At 42.4% G+C, this 23,020-nt stretch overlaps 1 long non-coding RNA gene across 2 annotated transcripts; it reads left to right on the top strand.

Annotated features, from left to right (window-relative positions):
• Nucleotides 1–727: 727 nt before the first annotated feature.
• Nucleotides 728–22,772, top strand: LOC137476799 (uncharacterized). Of its 2 annotated transcripts, XR_011000617.1 has the most exons (7): nt 728–859; nt 952–1,457; nt 2,104–2,263; nt 10,297–10,402; nt 14,139–15,281; nt 20,393–20,532; nt 20,685–22,772. It is a non-coding gene; the product is annotated as an uncharacterized lncRNA (long non-coding RNA). The 2 variants fall into 2 exon arrangements; XR_011000616.1 differs by lacking the exon at nt 14,139–15,281 and having other exon boundaries at nt 733–859; nt 20,393–22,772.
• The last annotated feature ends 248 nt before the right edge of the window (nt 22,773–23,020 follow it).

Here is a 23,020-nt window from a genome sequence, read left to right as displayed (position 1 = left end):
TATTTAGGAAAATATTGTACATGTTTTAACTAGAGTCATGTCAGAACTTAGCTGGAGCACATATTGATCTTTATACAAGGCTGAAAAATATTTGCAAATTTGCTGTTGGGTAAAGTGTATTTGCATTGTTAAGCTGGAAACTCCACTTCAGAGAATGAATTTTTTTTGGTAAAATTTTTGGTCAGAAAGAGTTAAAATATTTCCCTTTGATATTATGGAAACAAAACAGCTTGACAAGACAAATGTTTCAATTCAATTTTGTAATTTTGGGCTTGAATTTATTTTAAATTATATATTAGATTAACCTTCTATATTATTTCGACATCACTCAAATGAGTGCTTTTGATGTTTCCCACTCATCATTTTCTGGAATATCTTTCCCATGAGAAATTTCGACTTCTTGTTCCTATTCATTATCAAAAACACTCTCTTACCAGTCTTTGTACCTTTGTATTATTCACATTTGGGTGAAGAGGCAGCTCTGTAGGAAGCCTTGTTGTATCTGTGCTGTATCTTCCCTAAAAACTCAGAGTGTTCTCTATGTTAAAATAAGGTTATTGTTTGTGTCTTAAACATTTTGGTCTTTGGGGAGTGTGCTGTAGGTGATGGCTCAGGAAGATCTACCTTAAACCCTTTTCTTGGTGTGCTGTTAAACAAGTGACTGGTTTTCTGCTGGTTTGTAATTCTGACTCAGCTCATCTTCTACACAGAATCTGAGTGTGGAAAGTATGATGGGGGCAGCAGGTTTTGATGCTCATCCAGCTGCCTCATCCAACCATTCCTTCAGTGTCATGCGAGACAAGGGATAAAGTGCATCATCTTCAAGAAATGTTAAATTCCTTAAAAACAGCTGTAAGGAGTGTGTTTAGTTCTTATGAAGGAGCAAATAGCTTTTGACCTCTGAATTCCCATTTTGTTTTACTCGAGGGATTTAATCTGTATCTTTTTCAGGAGCAGGAGAGACAGAGCTCCAGGAAAATGGGTGAAGTCTCTTCCTTGCTTTCTCTATGGTAGCAAGATCATTGGAGAGGCCCAGAGGCTCCGGTTGCCTAACCCTGCAGAGCCTGGTTATCCATTTGGAGATGCCTGTGGCACATCCCCAGCTTGCCTCCCTGGCCTCCTGCAGGTTTTCTCCCACTCCAGCAGCACATCTCCTGCAGCAGCCGCGCGATTCCTCCCCTGCAGCCCGCGTGGCAGAAGCTGCTCGCGAGCCTCTGTGGGAGTTACCGCTACGTTTGTGAAGAACAAGTTTTGAAGCAGAAATGTGGCTCAGAATAGCTCTGTCTTACTCCCATTCCCTGGAAACACGACTCCAACAAGGCGTCTGCGAGGCACTGAGGGTATGAAAGCGTATTGCCGAGCGAGCAAGCTTGTATCATCAAACACAGCCAGCCAGTACAAAAATTTCAGCCATGTAGCGTGGCACTGATTTAAAGTGGTCTGGAATGCAATAAAAGGTGAATCTTCCTTCAGAATTATAGGAAATAATTTTTTTTTCCCCTGGGCAGGCTTTGAGAACTGCTGAATTTATTCTTGTTTTTCTTCCCAGTCGTTTTGGATGTGACTGAAACTGGCTGTTCTCAGAGTTGGACTCCAGCTGAATGAGCGGGTTTTCCTCCAGCCTATGCCTGACCTTGGGTTATAGGCACTTCAGAAAGCAAAGGCAGGGCTGCACAAACAACCTGCTTTATGTCTCAGTCATACTGGCCCCACAAATACAACTCGAGATGGGTTTCCATCCAGGTAGGCTGGTTTGCAGCCCAGCTTATCCTGGAAGACACGATAGGACTGCGTTGGAGGTGGGGCGGGGGGGAAAGCTTAAAAAAATAATTGGTGTTGCATTCATTCCCAGAGTCGAAGGGAAAGTTGGAGGCAGGCATGCAGGAAGCAGTAGAAATGCATTATGCATTTATTTTAAAGTAGTAATACATGCGAGTGGTTTTAAACCATATTTATTTTCTGGGATGTTTATGTATTCATGCTGAACGTGGGATAACAGAGTATATAAGGATATATAATATTAGTGAAGAAGAAAATGACTGGTATAGTACTTTCTCCTCTCAGTTCCTTCTCCACTAATGCCCTTACACCTTTCTTTTTCAGGCTTTTTGTAGCATCCTAAACAGAAGGATATTGAAGGGAGCTGATTCTGCTTTGATCCTTATGCTTGTTGTCAAAGCGCTTGGGATTGAAGAGACTGTTGGCTACAATTGACTGTGACAATTAGGAGATGATCAGAGCCCTAGAGTGGAGCACTTAAAGGGTAATTTACATGTCAGTTTGTCGAATAAAAAAAAGATATTCAGCTAAGATTTTTTTTTTCCCCTTAGAGCCTTGTAAACTGCAATTTGTGCTATAGTAAGAAAAACCTGGCAGAGGAGTTAGGATAGCCATTTCCATTTGAAAAGAGGCAATCATAAGGCCACTGCTGAGCCTATTGTCCACTAAAAATGCTGATTTGCAGTCAGGGAGTGAAAGAGTGGAGCCATCACTAAATAGAACCTCGTGCAAGGTAACTCCCCCTTGGTGGCTTTCTAATGTTGGCTGAAGGTTTTATATACCTTAAATCCCGCATTTACTATCATTATAACATTGTTACTGATCATGAATGTCCTTTATCATAACAAAAAAAAAAAAAAAAAAAAAAAAAAAGGTATTGAGGGGGAGGAACAGGAGCGACCAGGCAGTGGATAGGCTCTCACCAGCTATCTATTGTATCACATCTTTCTTGTTCCCTCGCCTTTTGTGTGCCATCACAATTTTCTTCTTGTCACCCTTTGCACTTTGCCATTCAGGCACCTTCCATAACACTTTTTCTCATAGGGTTTTTTTTTTTTTTCCCCATACCTATTTACACTTCATTTTTAGACTCACTCCCAGGAGATTTTTAGCATTTTCCACGTTTAACCTGCTGGGAAAGGAAAAGAGAGAGGGAGGTGACAGTAGCTGTTCAGAGTTTGCCTTTCTGTGTGATTAGGCTGCAATACAGACTGGAGACATACAGGTCAGAGAGAGGACTGAAGTTAAGGCAGCTGATGATTAAACAAACTTGTTTGTGATAAGTCCCTTTTTCTTATGTGATAGCTCTGATGAACCTAGAGTTGCTTTGACTGTAGAGTTATATGAACTTTTAAAAATATCAAAACCCAACACCTCCCTCATTATTCTGGTTGGTGTGAGCTGTAGCATATGTGATATTCCTCACGGTTTAAGGAAGGGATATTAGTGGGTACATATAGTGTTTGTATATGCAAATAAGTGCATTTATTTTGAGATTGCGTCGTAGGCTTTTCTTCCAGAGATTGGATTGGCTTCCCTTTTTACTCTCATCTCCTTAAAAGAAGAAGTAGTCATCTGTTCCAGTTCAGGAACCAGAATGAAACACTTTGCTTTGTCACAATTACCAAGTAGCCTTTGCTGCTCAGATGTGCATTGCCTAAACCCCCCAGGGGTTACTTTTCTGGGGAAATTTTGCAGCTTCCAGTAAAAGTCACACATATAGATCACAGCTCTGATTCTGATCCCTGGTCAAACACCACTGATTTGAACAAATGTAGCATTTCTGTTCGTGCCAGTCGGATATAAGTATCAGGCCCTGTGTGTCCATAGGGTACCCAGACTGTCCTTTCTTTACTCATAACCCTTATGTCCTTAAGCTTTTTGTATGTTGAACCCCTGACAATGAGGTTTCTACCTCTAAAATTGTACTGGAAACATGTTTTATCCTGACTTTTGCATGGGGTGAAGAAATGTTCAAAATATTTCTGAACTTTGCAGAGTTACTCTTCAAGGTAAGGTTTAAATTAAAGAAAATCTTATATTAAAAGGCTTTTCTTCTGTAAGAGAATTATGGTGTTGTCACTCTCTCCAGGATGCTATAAAAGGGAGATGGTGGCTTTTGCCCTCTCTCGTTGCACTAAACTTGCTGAACATCACAATATTTGTATGTGTTTATCTCTGTAACCAATGCAAAGATCAAACAGGGGTGAATAAAATATGAGGAGTAAACAGTGTGACAGGGCAGGTCTGGAATGACTTTGGCTTCATATGGGTCTGCAGAACTGAGGCAGTGGTAAATCTGTATTAAAAATAAATAAAATATCTGCTGTACCAGGTGGTCCTCGTCTCCCAGGTAATGGCTAAATGATGAGTAGATGAGCCATCACCACATTGATTTAAGCATTTTTTCCATCCTGTCGAGATTAACTTTGATTTGTTTTTACCTTCCTTTTACAGGTTTGCATTTAAAGCACTCTCAGAGCACTAATTGTATTAAATTCTAGTAAGTGAGAAACCTCTTGCTGGAAAAGTAATAGGTGAATGCATTCTGGGTTTCCCATACTTTACCATTAAGTTAATTTTTTGAAATAAGCAGGAAGAAAAAATTTTACTCATTGACCATGAATTTGAAAAACCTGCATTTTCAGGCTGTAGGATAAAAAAAAGTCTTCCTAAGACTTTCGGAACATAAAGTTGGTTAGAATTTAACTGATATGTGCTTTTTTGGGTCAAAACTACCATTCCTGTTATTGAATATCATTTTCAAACAAATTTATTTATGTATTGATCATAATGCCAATATATTTTATATATTATAGTTGCCCGGGAAGGGCTTTTCTTGCTCAAAAATACGTAAAGGGCAAAAGTCTACATATTTGCAGTAAAAATATACTTTGTTATGCAACCCTTGGTTATATAGATTTAGAACTAATTCAGGTTTTAAGTTCACAAGAGTAAATCATAGTGTTGTAACTACTCTATAGAGGTGAGAAATTCTATTCACGGTACGTCATTGTACAACTTGAATTCTGCAGGTTGGAAACAGTTAAAGATCATGACAAATTATGTGTAGTGAAATACTCTGACCCCATTCAGTACCTGTTTTCTCATTCAGTCTGAAATATATCCCTTTATTGCTTTGTGAATTAATAATATGATGTTGGACAACTACAGATGACTTCTTGTTAATTAGAATTTCAGATGCGTGCTATGATGCATCAGAACTTTCTCTATTTTCTGCTAATAGGACACACCGAGTGAATAGCAAAATGTTTTTCAAGAGCAGGGAAGGAAAACGATCTCCTGATCTAAATAAGATGTTGCCCCTGAGGAAAGGCACCTAAATTCTCAATGCTTGGCTTTCAGGAAAGTCTTTCAAAATTGTGGCACTTCTCAAATTTGGAATTTTGAGCAAGTGTTGAACTAAAGACCTGTGATGGGAAAAATCTGGTCTCTGTGGTGATAGGGAGAACATACTGACTGTATGGCTTACATAAATTTGTAGTCTTTCCTAATTGGCTGTTTTATTTAATCAGGCCAGATCTTCAAGTGCTGAAAAATAAATATAACTTTGCCATTAACCATGGGGCAGCTGAAGCGCTACAAATTTTATTTTTATTGGATAAATATTAGAGACGGTAAGAATACCCTTTGAATACATTTCTGGTAGTAAGATGGCTCCTGGGGACCAACCTCACTGCTCTGGTGTCTCATCCTAGAGTGAATTTCAGAATTTAGCTGGTGCACATCCTGATTCACCTATAGCCTTGAAAAACCTAGCCCTTATATTGGTGGTATGTTTCAGGCTTCATTGTACAACAAATAATTTTAAAACTAAAATTGAGAATTGATTTTTTTGATATCTTGTTGGTTTTTTTTTTTTTTTTTTTTTTTTTTTTTTTTTTTTTTTTTTTTAATTCTAACCTTAGCCTTACTGCATAGTCACATAAGATTCTATTCCAACAAACGTTTCAGGGGGAAAAAAAAAAATCATACTGGTGCAAGTTGTTTTTCAAGATTCTCTCCCAAAATGTGAAGTAAAGGCCAAATTTACTGTCAATGGAAATGAAGTTTGTTCTGTTGAGGCAAACAGCTGAGCTCATGTCTGCCCACTGAGCATCAGAACCAGCTGAAGCCGAATTATGAATTCGATGAGTTTTTGCTTTCTTATATAAGAGTGCCCTTACAGTGAGTTGACTAAGTTGTCTCTAATATCAAATAGACTCGTGTTCAAAAGCTGCACGAGGGAAGGTGATAGAATTATTCCAAGTGATATTTTGTCCTGTGATGGTGGAGGTAGTGCTGGTATCCACCAGCTCAACCCTCTCTCCGTGGTGCCAGCTCTGGCTCCATGTATGGCTGGAAGGGTAATGTGTTACCTTCCACTGACTTCTATCAGTTGGAAATCATGATAAATTTATAGCAACTGGACTGTCTGCTCCTTTCCCAAGTAAAAAAGATGGCATGTTAAAGGGCTTCCAAAGCACAAACGTATTTCTTGTTGGTTATCAACAGGAAATGACGCTTTGCATTTTTATCTGAGACACAAATGGAAATGCCTTACTCTGTACTAGAAAGAAAAATCATGCAAACAACTCAGAAATGTATATAGTTTGCATAGTTTTATAAGGCTCATGGTATTTAAGAATAATCTCTTATAACTTTTATTCCTGGATATTTAATATGTTCCTCCTTTTGCTGCTGAATGAACAAACACTGGGCAAAAATAACATGGCAAAGGGGCTGAAGCAAAATCTGGAGGAAGGCATCATTAGATGCACCTCTCACTGAGCTTGTAATGCAAGGAAGCATCACTTGCTGGAGTTTGCTTTACCTATTTGCTAAATCCTTTAGGGAAAGGAGCATATGCTCAGAAAATAGAAGTTTGAAGAACAGGGCTGAAGAAATGTGATAGATATATTATACCTGGGATCACTGACTGGTCACAGGTACTTTCCAGTACCTAAAGGGCTACAGGAGAGCTGGAGAGGGACTTTGGATGAGGTCATGGAGGGACAGGACAAGGGGGAATGGCTTCCCACTGGAGCTCTTTGGTATCATTTCAGGGCATCAGATAGGATAGTGTGGTGCAAAGTGTAACCGAATCTCTCTAGCAACACGCAGAGAGGAAGGTGTTAAAATTCAATGATTTGAGTGTCTTAGCTTACTAAATAATGTCTTACTTGTACAAATTTCTCATGAAAGCTGTAGCTTGACTTCACAGATAAGTCCATTTTCATTCTGTTCAAAACGCCAGTGAGTTTGTAAAGCCACCAAGACAAAATCATGGGCTTTGGGCTGGACGAATGCCAGAAAAAGGGCCAAGAGACCACAGATTCAGGTACTTCTGTAAAAATACAGCTGTTGGGTCTCAGCTGAACAAATGCTGACCCCATGCACAGTTGTGGAAGTTGGATGCTCTAACAAATCCCAAGCGTGTGAGAAGAGGACAGAAATCTCAAGTTTGCGATGTTTTAAAAAAGCCTGAGGCTGATGAGAAAATTAGCTTTGACATTCTGAATTCATGCTGGAAATTTTAAGGGAAAATGGGCTGATTATTATTAATAATCAGTAGCAGAAGTCAAATGTCTGAAGGACTATTTGAACTGCAATGATACCCTCTTGAAAGTTTGAAATGAACTCTTCATGGAAAGTTTAAAACTCAGGGTATTTGTTCATGTGCATTTCTTTAATGTCTGATTAGGGGAAAGTGTAGAACAGATGTTTTTCCCTGTTGTCATAGATAGCTAACTTTTGTCTCTTTCTTTAAAATGTAAAATATGCATCACAGTTTGGAAAACATTCACAAACGATTACTTCATACTGTGAGCTGGAGCTGCCTTCCAGAGGGATACATTATAGTCTGGTCAGATGCAATTGCCTGCAACTACTATTTCCTTTTTAAAAAAGTTTTGCCATCTTGATAAACTTTCATTAACAACTCAGCCAAGCTTGGGATTTATAAGTCAGGAATTTCTCCTTTAAGGATATATAGAGACAGATACTGAAATAATGTCAAAATGGCAATTTTCCATTGGAGATGATGAAAGTGCGTTTGCTTACGATTATTCCCTATTTCATTCCAGCAACATTCCAACTATAATTTTAATTCTTCTGTAAAGAAAATATTTTGACAGCATAGAAAGGCATCACTGATGTTTGAAACTTGCCTTTTTTCCTTTTCCCCTCACACTGTTGTTTTTCAAGCCGACGTGTCTTTATTTTTTTCAATATTGGTTTAAAAGTCCCTTTCTCAAGTGAGAGATTAGCAAAATGAGCCCAGAGGCAAGGAATTGGTGCAGCCCTCTCCCAGGTGGGAATAGACACTCCCTTGTATTCCCTTCCTTTGCCACCATTTTGTTCCAGCCCTGAAAAGCAGCAAATGGTGGTTATTGTTTCTTTGCAGGGTATGGTTTTGTACTGGATCCATGTGCAAAGTGTAAACATGTCATCAGTCCTCATTTGCTATATCCAAAAACATTCCCCATGTCCATATTTGATTTTCAAGTGCATCTGTGCACTGATTGAAACCCTCCCAACATGCTGCTACGCAAATGCAAACCCACACATTGCTGATTTGGAATCAAATGCTCTTATGCTTCCACACTTCCATTTCAAAGTTTGCCTCAGAGTTGCAGTATGTGCCCTTTTAACACATTTTTCCCCCTCTCACAAAGAGATCCCTGTGTTCATCACAGGAGCCTGGTGCAGTCTTTTCCATTTTGTTCTTATTTATTCCTTGGAGCCTGCTTTTATTTTCACAGCTTATTTATCCTTTGTTTACAGCCCACATGTTCTCTTAACCAACAAAACCAATATTTAAACAAAGGAAGTAAAATGCTGAGTTATAATATAGGAATTTGCTATGGATAGAAAGTTGGATTGCAAATAGCAATGCATTGTGCCATTAATGTGCTGCTTCATAAAGGAGAGAGAAAAAGCTTATTGAGTTGCAAATTTTCTGAAAAAGATGAATCTCTTATAAACTATGATGGAACATTTTCCTTATAACACCCATCACACTCCTCATCCCAAAAAAAAAGAAGCGGGGGGAGGGGGGAGAGGAAGAGAAAAGTGCCAAAATGTGTAATTTTAAAGCAAGTTGTGTTGCACCTAATTATTTTTTTCATCCCTCCCAATATAGGAGAGTTACCTTAACTGCAAAGCTCTGTAGTACCCTTTGCCTGTCATTTTTAATCAGGTTGTTTTAGGTAATTTTTGTTATGCCCCTCATTACTGAATTGTTTATCAATAGGTGCACCAAGTGTCACTAGCTTTTCTCATCAAGCCAGGTCTGACAAAGAGCTGCAGTGCATGGGAAAGAGGCAGCTAGGTGAAACTAATGCCATAGATGTTTGATTCATTAGGAGCTTATTGTTAACGGGGATGTCTGATTGTAAAGGCTCAGTCAAGCAAAAGAGTGCAGAGTAATCAGTCGGATTTATAGTTTGCAGGGCTAAAAAAAAAAAAAAAAAAAAGAAAAAAAAAGAGAAAAAAAAATCAACATAAACCTTTGGATATAGCAGAAACAGAAAAATCCCCTTTGGGCAGCCCTAACCTGAGACCAGCCAAATAAGGTCATGCTACATGAAGGTTGCCTGTTAGGTGATGGGAGATATAGGAGGATTACAGCCATATGGCATGGCCTATCATACCTTCTGACTTAAGATAACAAAGCCAAGCTTTGTGCTTAGCTGTTTTTGACTGACATCATCAATTTTATTTTATGTTGGTCACCTCCGGTAACAGGAAAAAATGGCCTAGGGTTGATAACACATGCCTGTTTTTTTTTAGTATTAAGATGCCTTACAGCCAGTTTTGCGCTGTAAAAAATTTCAAAGAATTAGTAGCTTGTTCTTCTATCAACCATCCTCCAGCAACTGTCAGCTCCCCCCTCCCTTGTTTTCGGTTTGTACCTTGCAAATGAGAGACAGCCTTATTCAGAACCAGATGTAAGGCTCCTAGAGAATGAGCGTAAGCTGTTGTACTTTAAGCCTAATGGGAAGTTTTATATGCAAGGGCCTTGAACTGATTAGTATAATTCCCTCTTTAATACAGCTGTCCCTCCAGATTAAGGTAAACCAAATGTTGCAATCAGAGATTAGTGTACCTTGCCAGTTATTAACATCCCCGGTTGCTCGCCGAGCACGTCAGGCACTAATACTGTGTATTTATTTGCCACTTCCATGCTGTAACTTGAACTTCTGCACCTGTCCAGGCATTCCAGGGAAGAGAGGGATATTATTGGGAAGCAAAAGTTTTATACCTGTTCCACCTGTTTGGTTTTGTCACCGCCTGAGATTTTCTTTTTTTCCTGCCAAGATTGCCAGGTGGTTTAATCCGTTCCTCTGCCGGGTTTATGAAGAAAGACTTTGTCTGCTGAATTGCATTTGTTGCCCCACATCTGCTTTCTCTGTTTGAGTGTGTGCTACTCACCTAAACCGCCTCTTTATTTATTTATTTACTTACTTTCTTTGCCTTCCCCTGGCTTTTTTTTTTTTTTTTTTTTTTTTGCAGAGGCTCTCTGGCTGCTCTTTGTGTTCCGAGGATGCGGCTCCGGGCGGCAAGAGGCAGCACCCGCTCCCGCTGTGCTCGCATCAGCCCGCGGTGCCTCTTGCCCAAGGTGGGTCACGCAGTTGTCTTCTTGCATTTGGCAGGATATCCTGTCCACCAGCAACACAGATGTCAAGGGGGACAATGTCCGGGTTATCGAGGCAAGATCTTTGCCTCCCCCCGACCTGATCAGATTTTCTAGATAAATGTACACCGTAAACAGACTTAAAAAGCTTAGTGGGGTTGAGAGTGTCTTGTGCAGCATGGAGGAAATCGATAAAGTTAGGCCATGCTAAATAACTGCTCCTCAAATGCATTTAATTACTTTAGAAGACTGTTAATTTACCTACAAACATGAGAATCCTGAACAGGAAAAAAAGAGCTACACAAGACACAGAGGACGATGCTGCTTAATTGCAGTTTATTTCTTTAACACAAACAATTAGTTAACCCTACAGTTTAAAAATTCATAGCAGAAAGAAAGAGTTTTCCTTTTCTAAACCAAAAATTGAGACAACCCCAGCAACAACATGCCCCTGCTTTGAAATACCTGCCCCCAGACCTTCTTGAGCACTATGCTTTTCACAGGAAATGCAAGGCTGAATATCAGCTGTAGTTTTTGGAATATTATTGCTTCCTAGCAAAGTCCCTGCTAGGACACTTTTTCAAAAAATTGAACATATTCCTTATTAAATATATAATTGACATAAGGTCAGAAAGGGCCGTTTCAGCACAGTCCCCCTAATACCAAAGTTTACCGCCGGCTGCACACTGCCTGTTATGGCTTAATTGCAGATTTTTTGAAAAGACAAAAATATGTTCATATCTGAGGAATTATGTCTTGCAGCCTACTAAATATGCTAATGCAGTACTAAGCAGGGATAAAGTTCTTGCCATACCACCCAACAGTTGCGTGGGACACGCTGCCAAGTTATTGTTAATTGTAAAGCGCATGCAGGCTTTGCAATCCATCTTAATTGTCATACTTACTCCAGGTTTGGTGATAAGGCTAGATGGGCTGTTTTAAAGTGACAATGTTGACAAGGGGAAAGGGTGTGGGCTCGGGCTTGCAGTTCTGGAGGGGTTACGCGCTCTGACCTGCCGTAGGTTGATATGGACAGTCTGCAAGGGGATTTTAGTTGTCATGGGGTCCCCAGGCAGTTGAATAGAGTGACTGTCTGTCCTGCTTTTTCCTGTTAGGATCCTGACACGTGGAGCATTGATGAACTCAGCATAACGTTGAATAGGAGCTTTTTGGCAGCTGAGACACAAGGGCTAAGCTGCAGGTCAGAGATAACACTAGTGCAGATCTCCTCATGCACACAGTTAGTAGCATGCTTTCTTCCCTCCTGAGTGCAGGAAATAGCTCATGTTAAATACGTTCACTTTTCAGTTTTCCTTTCTTCTAAAATGCAGCTTGACAGATTGGGCTTTTTGGCTTCCCCCCCCTCCTTATTTCATTTTTTTTTCCACCACCTCTGCTTTCTACCTCAGAAATACTCCTCAGGAAGCAGGAGTTAATCTTGGTGAGGAAACGATAAGGTGATACTTGATTTTTCAGGGGAAAGCAGAAGGATATGACTGCCCGGTAACTGCACAGAATTTGCAGGGACGCCTTTTTTTAGGGCTTCCCTTTGCTTTTTCCTTTCTCCTCCTTAGAGCGGAGAATGGGCAGGTCTGGCTGGAGGTAGGCAAGGGGTTTAAATAGCACTGGGGACAGGAAGGAAGTGCTGGGAAGGTACATCGATAAAAGCCGCTTCCCCGCGCTTCTCTATCAGCTCCCTGGATCAGGTGAATCGGGTCGTTCCTTTCCCAACTTTAATGCATCCTGGCTGGCACAGAAATGTGTCTTTGAAGTCGTTTTATATTCGGCCAAGTTTTTTTACGTGGTTCCCAAAGAAAGAGGGCGAGCATTGTCTCTGCTAAATGATGTCAGGGCCGGCATCCTGTGTACCGAGACAATGTTGAAGCCTCTATCTGCTCTTGGCATTGCTCTTGAGGCAGCCTGGGCTGTTTGAAGTGTTTGTGTCAGCAGGCCCTGAACCTGATGGAGATTTGGGAAGGGAGATCGCTCTTAAACTGCCCTTTGCCTGTGTGTGCACACACGTGTGGTTTGTTGGGTGGTAGCAAGCCTGAGATCACCCAACTCATCGTACAGCTAGGCATGAGTTTGATGCTGCCTGGAGCCAGAATCCTCCCCAAAGTGAGTGGAACTGTGCCTGTTTGTGTTGGGCTTTGAGGTGGAGCAGGACCTCTTCATGGGAAGAGCCTCACTGGTGATGGGGGGCTCTCCTCCCAGCAAGGTGGTGCTCAGCAGGAGCAGGGCAGAGCCAGGATGAGACCCTATTGTGCGGGCCTGTCCGCATTAGCGGATTCCTGTGCCTGTGTTTAGACTTTCCACAACTTAATTGGGCCTCTGAAGCGAACCGTTTGCAGCCCAGGGGCCAAGGCTATTGTTTGTTCCTGTGGCTATCACCGAGAGCCACGCAGACAGGGAAAAGTATAGACATAAATACTGCCTTTGTTGCACTCTGGATGCTCCTTTTGCTATCCTGAACGATTTCATGCTCGCTCTTGGGTAACTTCAGCAGCTTTTCCAGTAGATGCACTTTTTTCACTTTCTTGGAGAGGTGGGAACTGGAAATAGGATGGCAGAACCTGTTTGCATGAAGTGGCCTTGCAGGATATGGCTGTTCCCTGTTTTCTGCTTTCTGTGTAAGCAGAGGGTCTGTGGCCACAGCCAGTGCCACTCAGATCTTGGGGAACACTTCCCAGCTTCCACCATGGGGTTTTTCCTGGGAAAACAGAGATGGGAGCTCTATACTTTTTTTTTGCTAAGCTGTGAATTCATTATGAAATTTATAGGATGAGATCTATGGCTCTGCTAATAATTCCACACAGCAGTTTGGCCTTTTCATTCCAGAGAGGGTTGGACAGGAGCTAAGAAGATCTGGCTTTTGTTTCCAACTCTTCTACAACTTCCTGTATGACCTTGGGCATGTTGCTTAATCAAGCTGTCTCAGCTTTCCTTTGTAGTAAAGTTGCTTGCAAATGCTAGAAGAGTTGTGAATATGCAAGGCTGATTTGGTAGGTGACGTTCAGGTACTAATTTGACACCTTGCAGAGAAAAAGCAGTCCTGTGAAATAAGGAAATGGAAGTCTCAGTATCTCATCTTGGCTTCAAATGCAAGATTCAATGAAACATCAACAGGAGCAAGATGGTGGCTAGTCCGAGTCAGGGTTAGTTGCACGTAGTGCCAACCCTGGGCATAAATTTTCTTCTCAAAAGGAATGGGATAAATCATGGAAAGTTGCCTAAATGAGGGTCAGAGAGCATGTGTAGTGACAGCATATGAGAAATATAGGACCTGAAGATGACAGAGATATCAGGGATACAGGTATGACACAGGTAAGAATGTTGGGGTTTTCAGCCTGAAGAAGGCTCTGGGGAGATCTTAGAGGCCCCTGCAGTGCCTTAAGGGGCTCCAACAGAGCTGGAGAGGGACTTAGGACAAGGGCCTGGAGTGACAGGACAAGGGAAATGGTTCCAAACTGCAAGAGAGCAGGTTTAGATGGGATACTGGGGAGAAGTTCTTCCCTGTGAGGGTGGCGAGGCCCTGGCACAGGGTGCCCAGAGGAGCTGTGCCTGCCCCTGGATCCATGGAAGTGTCCAAGGTTGGACAGAGCTTAGAGCAACCTGGGATAGTGGAAGGTGTCCCTGCCCATGGAAGGTTGTTAGGTATGAGATCGTCTTTAAGGTCTCTTCCAACTCAAGTCATTCTATGATCCCATGAATTTCCTTGTAGGAACAGACCTCTTGCTGGCCCTGCATGCAGAGGAGATGGAAGCCTATGCTATACATCTCCTAGGGAAAGGAGAGCTTGTCCTAGGAGTGCAGCCCATACAGTTCAATGCTAAGCTGTAATACAGTGACAGGAGCAGATGACTCTTGGTTTGGGGGGGCTGAGTGATTTTCTTAGAAGTGCTGCAATGTGCACATACAGAAACTAAAATGTGTGTGAGCTACAGAAAGCTCACACTGCCTTCATTAAAGCCATGGACATCTGAGTGCCTGAAGATCTGATAGGACTTGTTTTCTTAAAGTGGTAAAAGTATGTTATTAAAGACTAGCATATCTAGGAGCTTGATCACAGCCTGGTTTATAGGGAGTGGTAATATCTTTATTAAGCCAACTGATATAGTTGGAGGGGGAAAAAACAGACAAGGCCTCTACAGGGCTCTTTGCTGTAATTAAAATAGGCTGCTTATATCTAGTTAAATAATATGTAAACTCTTAAGGCCAAATGCTGCAGCTAGTTACTATTAGTGAGAAACTGTAAACTACAAAATCCCAAACCAGGAAGTCCCATGGAGATAAAAAAATATCTAAAGAGCAGTCAGAAATGTGCCCTATATTATTGATGCTTCAAGCGGTATTAAGTTGTGAAGGGCTGGAATGTAAACAGAGTTACAGATGTCTGATGCCGTAGGTTGAATTAGGGAAGCAGGAAATGCACTCCTTCGCTTGGGATGTTTGGGAAAAAACACCTTCTGCTTGGCTTTATCTGAAACAGTTAAAGGTTTGTTTAACCTGCAAAATAATTCGGAGGAGAATACACCAGGCAAAGTTGTTTCTTCTATTTATAGTGCCAAAAACAGGAGCTGTGCAAACCAGCAGAACATGGTCCCAGTTCACAGAGAGCTACGTTTTAGAAATGACCTAATGAGAGAGGGTCACAGTAAGGGTAGGTTGTATCACAATGGAAAAAACTACAGCTGTGCACACACATGGCTACTCGGGGTAGGCAAGCCTGATCTTAGGGAGACAAGTATTGTATGTATCTTTGTAATGTAAAGCTAATGATTATTTTCCTCCCTCGGGTGAAGTGCAAAGGATCAGTTTTGTTTCTTAGAAGAGGGTGGGAGAACAGTCTCTATAAACCGCTCTGGTAATCCTGATACTTTATTTCCCAACCTTGAAAGCCTACAGCCTTATCTTATCTCCCTATGGTTGTTGTTACCCCTGCCAAACTCTGCTGACGGCTGCTAACATCGTTACATTTGCTCCTGATTTGAGTAGGTTAAGCAGAGAGCAGACATTGCCTGTAGTATGTTCTGGTGCAGGCCCTGCTCCTCTGAAATCTACCCCAAAGAGAGCAACCTGTTGCTTTCAAGGAGTGGTTTTTACTTTTTTATTGTTGTTGCTGTTTGAGGTAGCATTTAAAAAGCTCAGAGCCCACCTCTGTGGGTCCAGGGGGAGGAGGAGTGAATTGTGGTGGTGGAGGATTTGAGCTCTGTGGGGACCGGGACTCACAGGAGGCTGATGTGCAGTAGTGGCTGACTTGTTCCTCAGAGGCAGAATTACCCTCATGAAGGCTGGAGAAGAGCTATTTGCAAGGACATGCAGTGACTGGACAACGGGGAATGGCTTTAAAATGACAGAGAGAAGGTTTAGTTTGGCTATTAGGAAGAAGTTCCTCCCTGTGAGGGTGGGGAAGCCCTGGCACAGGGTGCCCAGAGCAGCTGTGGCTGCCCCTGGATCCCTGGAAGTGTCCAAGGCCAGGCTGGATGGGTCTTGGAGCAGCCTGGGACAGTGGAAGGTACCCCATGGCAGAGGGTGAAATGAATGATCTTTAAGGTCCCTTCCAACCCAAATAATTCCATGATTCTATGGATGATGCTGTGGGGCACGATAACCTCCTACTGCATTTATAATGAACCCTGGTTTGTGTTGGGGATTTTTGAGAATTTAAATTTCTCAGCTCCTGCAAGTTCCATGCTGGCTGCAGCATGGGACAGTTTGTTATAACAGACAGCCCTCACAAACCTGAAATAGTCGTTGCCCTTTTCATCATGATTGTTGTTGGTAAACTCATATAAATGGGAAGTGCCATTTCCTTCACATTGTTTGAAGTGTATTTGTTCAAGAAATAACTGAATAACAGCTTTCCGTTTGTAAAGCAGGAGACTTTTTTCCCTAATGCCCTCACTCTAAATTAGTATTCTGGATATCCTGATGAGCCCAGAATATTAGGGCAGCCAGGCTAGGGTCCAGGCATTAAGGTATCCTAGGAGTTAATATTTCTCCTAATAACTAACTTTTAATTTATTTATTATTAGAAGTTTTGACTGTCATTTATTTCTTACTTCCAGCTGAAATGCTGAGTTAGGAGAAAAAAAGGGTGTCAAGTGTCTCTTTTGGGATTATTTTGTTTGGATGACACCTAGGTAACATCAGAGACACCTTTGCTGGGTGGGAACTCTGAGGCAGAGCAGAATTACTGTGGCAACATGGGTTCCCTGGGTTTCCTTTTTGTATGCTCATTTGAATTAGTGACTTTAAAAGAAAATACTTCATTTCTTCTGTCTCTGCAGAATGCTTTCCTCATTTTTTCCCCTTCATTCCTCAGTTTTTGCTATTTCATATGCCTGAGACAATAGTAGTGTCTTGACTGATGGTAAGGAAATAGGTGAGAGTGTGGAAGATAATTATAATTAAATCATCCAACATTAAAAAAAAAAAACAGGAAAAAAAAAGAGAAAAAAAAGCATCGAATTTGTTTTTGTGAGCAGTGCTAGTTGCCTTGCCAGTCTGAAGCTGGCACTGTGGGTTTGCTATAATCACTGAGCTGAGAAAAAGAGACACGGGGTTTGTTTGTTTGTTTGTCATCATGGAGTTGAGCAGGACTTAAGCACTTGAATGCACAACACTTTTCTCTGCTGCCTCTCTGTGTTTCTGGATCTGCATAAATTCCCCCCTTTTGATTCCTCCAATCTGTTTTTCTGACCCTTCTTAAGAATTAGGATTTATGTATATCCCATTTGAATATCAGCTTGGAAAATGTGCCTTTTGGATTTTAAAAAGAAAGTGTGATAAAAGTCAATTACACCTGTGGCTTTGAGTGCTTTGCTGGAGCACTATCTCCTAGGGAAGATGAGTGTGTGTGTGTTGCTCTGCTTTGGGGACATCCAAGCATCTTTCTGGCCTGTTGGTGGGTCTGTAGTAGGGTGGAACCTTAGGTTTGGTGTGGTAAAATGTGGCAGAATCTGGATCCTAAACGTGGTACAATATGCTGTAGCATAACACGCAGACCTTTGGTTTCAACACAAGGTTCTTCAAAGATTAGGAGGCGGAAAACACACTTTTAAAAGCAAAAAATATTGTAATCAAACAAGGTGACACATAGCAATACTGAGGGAAAATAATTCCTCTCGTCTCCCAGCCCTGACTAGTGCACTTCATCACCAAAGCCAATAATCCTCTATCACTTGGAGAGCAGATTCCAAAGGCCTGTGCTAAGCAGTATTTTCAGTGTAGCTGGTGAAGATCAAACAGTGAGACCACAGAGCCTTCACCTCGCTTTGGGAGCAGGGACACTGCCTCGCCGGGCTGCTCTGCTGCTGTGTGGAAGGTCACACCCCTTCTGTCACACACTGACTGCTCACCCCAGCCCTGGCTGTAAAGGCTGTGCCAGAGGCAAGGAAAGAGCTGGAAAGACATGTGGTGGAAAGATGTTGTGCTCTAGCATTCCTTGGCTTGCAGATGGCAAACTCCAAACTAGTACAGGCCAGCCAGAGCAGCCAAAGGCTCTTCTCATGTCCTTTCAAAGCCGACCTTTAGGCACAGAGTTAGTGCTAATTGTTTGAACCCTTTTGAGGTCTGAGGAGGTGGGTACAGCACTGAGTTATGGAGCTCTGCTCTTCTCTTGGCTCTGCCACTTGCTCCTTGTGACTGCAAATCACATCCTCTGTGTGACACTGTCTTCAGTTGTGTCACGTTTTTGGCTCTTTGGCTGGTGAATAATTAAAAGGGAGTGTGCCACTCATTTGAGTGACCAAGCAGGCAAAGGACTCATCTGTAAGGCAAGTGGCCATTTCCAAACCAAGGCATGAAGGTTATAGGATTATTAAGGTTGGAAGACACCTCTAAGGTCATCGAGTCCCACAGTTAACCCAGCACCAATATATTCACCACTAATCTACATCCCCATCCACACACCTTTGGAACAATTCCAGGGATGGTGATTCCTTCATTTCCTTGGGCACCCTGCTCCAGTGCCTGACCACTTTCTGGACCTCATGCTACTGCCTATGCTTCAGTCCCAGTCAGGGCCTTTCCCCTGCCTTGCTTTCCAGCTGACCCTTCTGGGAGGAAGGAGAAAGTCTTGAGCTGTGTCACCTCCCCCAGCAGCAGAGAGTGGCACAGCACATTGGCAGTGCTGCTTTGCTGTGGTCTGTGCCAGCTGCAATGGTGAGGGTGGGCTGGGAGCCCCACTCACTGTGACCTTTCCATACTCTTGATGCTCTGGAGTTCAGTCTGTGTGGGAGTTTTGCCTGATCTGGTAGGTATGCAGTCAACATAATGTTCCAGCAAATCTTACAGACTTGAAACAGAACTGCTTTGTGCTGGAAACAGGCGAGTTCCAGCAGTAGGGAGCCTCCAGCACTCTTGTACCTCATATTTCTTATTTACAACCCTGATGTTTTCTCTTCTTGTTGACTTGGATAGGGCTTGGAGCAACCTTGTCTAGTGCAACATGAAGCAATCTTTGAGATCCCTTCCAACCCATTCTAGGATCCTGTGATTCCATGAACTTGGCTTTCTCACCTACTGCACACCATGCACAGACTGTCACCAGGTTTCCCTTCCCTGGCGCTGGCTGAGGTGCTGGTTAGACCACACAGTTCCTTAGGATGACACAGGCAGTCTGATCTCTGGGGAAACTCTCCAGAACGACCCACCTCGCTTGACTTTATGCCTTGACACATCTGTGAGTCAGCACAATGGTGATACATTCTGCCAGATGCTTCCCTAGAAGAGTCGTCCTGACCCAGAGGTTTTGGTAGTCATCTCTGACAGACCTCAGCCAGCTTTCCATAGGGCAGTCCCGTGGAAATTGCAAATGAGCCAGGATGAAGCACTTGCTTTTACACCGGCTTTCTCACAGCTAATGCTTATTGTGTCTGGGATGTCTCAGGCCATGGTGATTTCATGCTCTCCTTTCCAAACTCAGAGGGTTTGCATCTGAGTACACTGCCCCTCCAACTGTTTGCAAGGATGTGGGTGTCTGGTGTTCCCTCTATCAGCCCCTCGCACCTTTGGTTTGCAGCCAAGCCAGTCATCCTTATTAATAGAAGGCTGGATTTCTGTGGTGAGACGTTGAGGTTGGTGTCACAGGGTGCAGCTCGGCGATAAGGACGTGCGTCTGCTGCCTTGGAGGATTGGCTGTGAAAGCTCCAAGCAAGCCCAGCCTGGACATATGAAAATGTCCCTGTAGGACTCACCCTTCCAGGCTCCTCCCAGGTCAAGGGTTGCATCTGGCTGGAGACGGCAGGTTGGTGTGGAAGGCTCTCAGTGCTGCAGCTGTCCAGGGCTGGCCAGGAGAGAGGGAAGGCTGGCAAATGTTTTTAGGTGCAGGAGTTTCCTTTTAACCACCCAACAGTGTTCCTGGCCAGCCCCACCATCTCCTGCCCACCTCTGGAGATAAGCCCACAGCGGGTCAGACCTAGGGATCATCATGCCCCATCTCTGGCCATAGTAAACTGCAAGAGCCTGGGGTGATGCAGAGGATCAGGAGATGCAGATAGTGACTTTTCCCAGTCCTCCCTGTTTGCAGTAACTGTTTCCTTGTGTGTTTGGTGTGGTGTGAGCCCTACAGCCTCGAAGTGTCCTTGCAGCCACTTAACAGAGATGTCTTCAAGGAGTAGGCCAGGGTCAGTCTTGTGATGTCCTTGTGTTTTGTTCTTGAGATGGACAGATGGACCGAAGTATTTGAGTTTATTGTTTCATTACACTGGTGGGGAAAGAGAGGGAAAAGTACAAAACAACCAACCCTATAGAGAAGTTCCTGTGTCAGGACTGTCTAACCAATGCAGGAGGAATCATCATTGCTGGGCTATTTATTATCTTGTTTTCAGAGGCCTTTCTGAAACTATCCATGAGCATGAATAATTTTATCAACAGTTAAAATTATTAACGCACCATTAATAAATATGAATAATCATATCAAAGGTTAAAATTATTAACAGTTGGTGGCTTTTTTGCTGTTGTTTTTCTTAGCTTTTTGCCTCCCTCCTGCTGCAAGGCAGCCATCCCAGCCGGAAACCTCTGCTTTTAAAGAAGGGCTTGCTGAGGCAAAAGGAGTAGGTTTCCTAAGCCATGGGATCAAAGCAAAACCTCCCAGCCCAGCCAGCACACAGGTTTCCTCCCTCTCCCAGGTTCCCAGCTCATGTCCGGGCTGGGTGTCCAGCTCAGCCGCCCCCATGGATGCCATGAGTGCTCTCAGCTACCTCAGGATCACCTTTTTTCATTTTTTTTTTTGTAATTTAAAAATAATTTGGTGGCTCTCCAGCTGAGTTATCTGCTGTTGCTGCAGAATATGCTGCGTGTCGGACTCCCACAGCCCAAAGCCTCTGTTTCCTTTCTGCCAGTACCTTGGTATCTGCCTTGCCCAGGAGCCTGCTGATGAAGATTTCCTGTTTGTTTTGAGTCACTGCTGGAGTGATAAATATACTTCGTCTCTCTCCTCCGAGAGGAAAGAAACCAGCTGCCCCGAACTAAAGGGAAAAATATGTCGAAATTCCACCAAAGGGCCCTGTTATCACGAGGCTTCCCTGGAAGGATGAAGCAGGGTAACATGAGCTACGACAAAGGCGCGATTTCCTTATTCAGAATGTTCCCTTTTGTCTTTCGCCATCTGCCTTTGCCCTGTAACTTTAATTTTTAAAACAGGTTAGGAATAAATAAATAAATTCACATCCCACCCTCCCCCCCCCCGCCCCCCATAAACTTACACAGTGGAGTAATACTTGGCTGGATAAACAAACAATTATACTTGTGGTTTCTTGATCTGACCACAAGCTTTAAATGCTGTATTTTTGCATGAACCTATAATGCTTCTGGATAAACAATTGTGTTTATATTATCAGGAGTATCCAGCGTGGTGTTGTGTAATTTCTATGTGTGATTACTGGGATATAGGATAAATTCCAAAAGAAAAGAAAAGAAAGGAAGATTAGATTATTAAGTCATTTTTAATAAAAACAGCATAGCTTGGAATCGCTTATAGCTTAATTTGTAATTTTAAAAGAATGCAGTGCTGGCTTTTAAGTTTCTACAATTATCTTTTCATCTCTTTTTATGCTTTTCTTTACTAGAGATGGGGCCCAACCCAAACCCTTGGATCTAAACCCAAGATCCAGGTTCAGATCTGAGTTCAGAGCTCCAACCTCATTCCCAAAGAAGCGGAGTCAGGCCGGCGAGCTCCTGCTCGGGCTGCATTTGAATTTTGCAGCCCAGGTTCAGCAGTGTTTGATTCTCAGGAGCCACATGTGGGGCAAGTGGTGGTGGCCTTGGGACCTGGAGCTGCCTCCAGGCCTGCAGAGCAGCCAGGTGGGGTGGCAGGGGTCACAAAAGTGCTGTAGGTCAGTGATACAAGAAAATGCTCATTAAAAATATCTTGGGGGCAGCTTTGGTCTGGTTTGAACCTACCCAAGGCAAGCACAACCTCTTGCTGTGGCTTAGAGGAATGTGCACTTCCAAAGAGGATTTGGAGTTTTTTTGGATGAAAATTCTTCCAAAGGTACTGGTTTCAGCCTCATAAAAAAAGGCACATGGCTAAGTTTTGCTTTTGATAGGTGTTTGAACTGCTGCTTATGGGGGGAAAAAAGAGGTAGTTTTCCTCCAATTTTTCTGCACTTTTTGCTGTATTTCTCCTTTTTTTTTTTTTTTTTTTTTTTTTCATGAAAATGCCTTAAGCATTGCCAAACAATATGTGCTTTTCTCTACTCACCAGCACATTCCCACTCCAACAGGCTAACCCAGCTCTCCTTTTTATCACTGAGTGAAATCACATGGAACAAAAATAATTATATTTAAGCAGTTTGAAGTGCACTTTTTTTCCCGTGGTTTACCTTTACCATCTCCTAGTAAAATGTAATTTCTTCTTTCACAGCAGATGAAAAAAGACCATTATAACTTTAAAGCATGAGATTATAAAAGACTGCAGCTAGTTTAGCTCTCACAGTTAGAAGTTAATTCTAAGTCACTGGAATTGAAAACATCAGTTTGCAACATTTACTGGCTTGCTATAAAAATGTATTCCCCTGTGTTATGTTAAACATGAGAAACTACACCTCGGTGTGTCCATTATTTATATATTTATTCATATCTTGCTGCTTTTGATTCAGCTGTGTAACTGTATGCAAAACAGATAATTACTGGGGAACAGAATAATTTGTATTTTGAGGGGAATAAATACCCTGAAGGATTTGCTTTTGGGGAAAGAACACACTGCAAAGAAATTACATAGATTTCTGAAACAGATATGAAAACAAAACGGAACAAACAAAACAAAAAGGTGAGGAAATACGAGCCCAGAAGCTTTGACCTTACCGTGTTTGTGGTGGGGGAAGCAATTTTCCTTTCTCAGCATCCAAATCCACCTTGGAAAATTGAATGTGAGGCACATTATTTGACATGGTTGTGCTTAAAACAGGGTTTAATGGCAACTCTACCCAAATATCAGAATGATGCTGAGGGGCTGGCTGATCTTCATGGAGTGGTGGCGTTAGGACCAACACATCCTTCTCCGTGAAAAAGTGCTGCTTAAGAAATACTTGCACCAAACTTGCCTCACACATGGCAATTATTTTAAGGAAAATGCCATTTTCCTCTCCCTTTTCAGCC

Source organism: Anomalospiza imberbis, chromosome 7 (assembly GCF_031753505.1).
Source record: "Anomalospiza imberbis isolate Cuckoo-Finch-1a 21T00152 chromosome 7, ASM3175350v1, whole genome shotgun sequence".
NCBI lineage: Eukaryota > Metazoa > Chordata > Aves > Passeriformes > Viduidae > Anomalospiza > Anomalospiza imberbis.
The sequence above is the reverse complement of the archived record's forward strand: the minus strand, read 5'-3'. Positions and strand labels throughout refer to the sequence as shown.